The 3,549-nt window shown below is 34.0% G+C and overlaps 1 pseudogene; it reads left to right on the top strand.

The window, feature by feature from the left end:
- Positions 1-1,872: 1,872 nt before the first annotated feature.
- LOC139864612 (plant-specific TFIIB-related protein PTF2-like) lies at positions 1,873-3,165 on the top strand (annotated as a pseudogene).
- Positions 3,166-3,549: the final 384 nt, after the last annotated feature.

Raw genomic sequence — 3,549 nt, 5'->3', positions numbered from 1 at the left:
CGATACCACTGGCCCCTCGATGAAAATGAATGGATATCTACATGGCTGTATCCGAGCAATATTGATTGATGATCAATTTAAACTTGGTGATCACATTCAAATTTTCTTGATCGAGAAACAGAATTGGTTGACAAATGAGAATGACTAGATCCATGTCTCATGTCAACTAGGTATCGGTAATAAAGGGATGATAGACACTCAATCATTAAATTATTATTTTTTAAATAATAATAGTTCGTTTAGCTGAAACAAACACTTGTATATTTTCGGGGGCATTGACGTGTTGCTAGGCGCCAATATATGTCTGTATAGTTTTCTAGATGTTATGACATGCACAAGTGGGAGTTTGTTGACTTAGTGTGCACGTCATATCACAAATCTGTACTACCGATTAATATAGGCCTATGGGGTCACACACTTTAGCATTTAGACACCAATTATTATATATTGTTGATATATAATTATAACCTATAGTTCGAAAAGCATAGTTTAATTAGACGGGCTGTTGAACCATACAATTATTGAATAATGCTTATTTTGTTTGAGATTAAATAGAATAACTAGATTGTTTGTTTTTTTTTAAATTCTGTATTGGAGTTGGTGGTTCTTGACAACTCCACAACAACAATAATTCAATGTTTTGACTTACTAGTTACATCACCAATAATTAAAATAAATGGGAAATACTTACGGCATATTATATAACAAGAATAACAAGGGATGTTGGGTGTGTGTGCAAGTCACAGAAAAGAAATTTTATTCTTTGTAAAAAAAAAATTGTCACAACACCTCAAATTAAAAAGGTTTCAATTTTATGATTAGTTTTGACAAAGAAAAGGAGGTTGTGTTCTGGTTGGTGCTACGCAAGTAGCAACTCTTTCCATGTTAACTTTTCGATAATTAAAAGACCAAGATCTGATCTTGGTTCTTTTACTATTACTTCTTCAAACTATTAAATATATGTGATATATGGATATTGTTTTTGGTTATACGGACTAGCATCTGATCGGTGTTGTTCGATGTGCTGTGTGGATCAACCATAGAGATATTCATATACTTTGAATATATGTTTCAACCTAGACAAGGAGAGTTCTTTCTACCGTTCTTGCATCGCTCGCTAAAGGTATATCTAAACTCCACTTTGTGACTTATTTATTTGACAATTATTAGTGGTGTAATTGGATCTTGTTGGGATCGTTAATCGTGTGAATGTTTTAACTTGAAAGTTTATTATAATAAAATAAATGATGTTTATTTTAAAGTAAATAAAAGATGTTTATTTTAATGTTCCGCTGCATTTATAAAATTTAAAAGTACACACGGTTTTCCATCAGTTTTGCCACTTGGGTTCAGGTTTCATCCAACTGATGAAGAACCACGAAGCATCATTCTTAATTGCTTCACATTTGGTAGCTCATACAATTGCTTAGAATTAACATGTCGCTGCAAAATAAAAAGTACAAAATACTCATTCATATTTATATTTATATTTACGATCATAAGACTGATAGTAGTGCAGCGTTATAGCACCACAATCACCCCCATCGCGCCTCTGTGGGGCGTGATGGGCCATTTTTGTTGCCGGCGTGATGAGTCCATCAGAATGAGTTACAGGACAAAAATGCATTTATCGAATTAAGTGTGGGCACATGGAGGTTGAAACGGCTATATAGCCATTAAGCAATTTTGAATTATTTTTTTGTTTACTATTATTTTTTTTAATAAATACCACTATCCCCATCTTAACTTTTCACACACTTTCTTCAATATACCAATTCTATAATTACAAAAAATTCAATGGCAAAAGCTTTGTTTAAACTTTTTGATATATGAGATTCGGATGATGAAGACGAATTGAATATTTTAGGAGAAATGGCCGAAGAATTAGATGATGAAGAGGCTGCAGCTGAAGAGGCTGCAAACAATGTACGAGTTCCACAATCTCGAATTTACATTCGTAGAGATCGTGAACTTGCTGGTCAAAACCTACACAAAAACTACTTCCAAGAGAATCCAACTTATCCTGAAAATAGATTCAGGAGACGTTTTAGAATGAGTAGTAGATTATTTAAGCGTACTGTCAATTATATAATCAATTACGATGTCGGTCCATTACCACTTCATTACTTTAAACAAAAAAGTGATGCTCTTGGGCGACTACGTTTTACTACGATACAGAAATGTACATCCGCGATGCGTCAATTGGCTTACGGTACAACAACGGATATGTTTGACGAATACTTACAAATGTATGATTAAGTGGTATGTGAGGACCAGGAGAAGGCCGGTGCTAGTTGTTGTGGCGGTTATTGTGTTTGTTTGTGAAGTTAACGACGTTAAGATTAGTATTGCAGATTTAGCTAGTCTGTTGAATGTGGTAGTTGGTACGTGTAAGTTGAGGTATAACGAGCTTTTGAAGAGGTTGGTTGAGGTTGTAGAGAGAATTTGCCATGGGGGATTGATATTAATGTTAGGAATATTATGAAGAATGTTCATAATGTTATTCAATATATGGAGGTGAAATCGATGTGTAATTGTGGAAAGGAGACGAGAGTTTGGAAGAAATTGACGTGGATTTTGAAGTTTTAGTGAGTGATTGTTTACAAGATTCAAATGATTGGGAAATTGAAGATCTTGAAAAGATTAATGTTTCTCATGAATGTTTATCTGAGATTTACTTAAAGTATTTGGATGATTATTGTAATATGAAGGCATCAATGGTTATGTTAGAGGGTCGAAGGAGTAAAAGATCCGATTAGTTTGTGGATATGCGTGAATACTGGAGTGGGAAATCAGATTTAAGTAAGAAGATTTTTCTTGATCATATATTGGAAAAAGATGTTGGATTGAATGTTATGCCTTCATCTTTTGTTAAGGGAGATTTGAAAACACAGAGGATAAAAGAAAAAATAAAGGCTGTTAAGATGGGAATTGGGAATATAAGGCGGCCATCAACGGCTGAAAATGGTGTTGATGAGAGTGGTGACGATTGTGTAAAACTCTGATAAATCTTTAAAGAGAAAAAGGAAAGCAAAGAATGTTGATATTGATTGGGAATAGTTTGTTATCGAAACTTTGCTACTTCATCAAGTGAAGGAAAAAGAAATAGAGAAAGGATAATACAATACATTATTGGATCTTCATGTATTTAACTCGGGTATTTAATGTTAATCATGTTCGTGCGTGTACTTTCTTGATTATATGCTATTGTAGCAAAAGATGTACATGTGTTTATAAGTTGCTCTTTTTACAAATCTTTTAGTACTGAGAAAATCTATCCCTACCTTTTACAAAGCGTAAAGCATATTGCTGACATGTCGGCCACTAGTGACCCTACTAATTACGGTCCATGTGTAATTAGCTCCGTTAATTACAATTAAATCGCTTAATAACCAAACAAATATACGTGTCCATGAAAGAGTCGATCATATCAGTGTTACAAACATACTCGCTGCTTCACCACACACTTCCTCTTTCTTCCAAACTGAAAAAACCCTAATCTTATAACCGTCGATTACGGCTTACTGCCCGTAAATCATCACTCTGGTA

The sequence above is a fragment of the Rutidosis leptorrhynchoides genome, chromosome 8 (assembly GCF_046630445.1).
Source record: "Rutidosis leptorrhynchoides isolate AG116_Rl617_1_P2 chromosome 8, CSIRO_AGI_Rlap_v1, whole genome shotgun sequence".
Taxonomy (NCBI): domain Eukaryota; kingdom Viridiplantae; phylum Streptophyta; class Magnoliopsida; order Asterales; family Asteraceae; genus Rutidosis; species Rutidosis leptorrhynchoides.
Note: the sequence above shows the minus strand (reverse complement) of the source record. Positions and strands in the feature narration are given on the sequence as shown.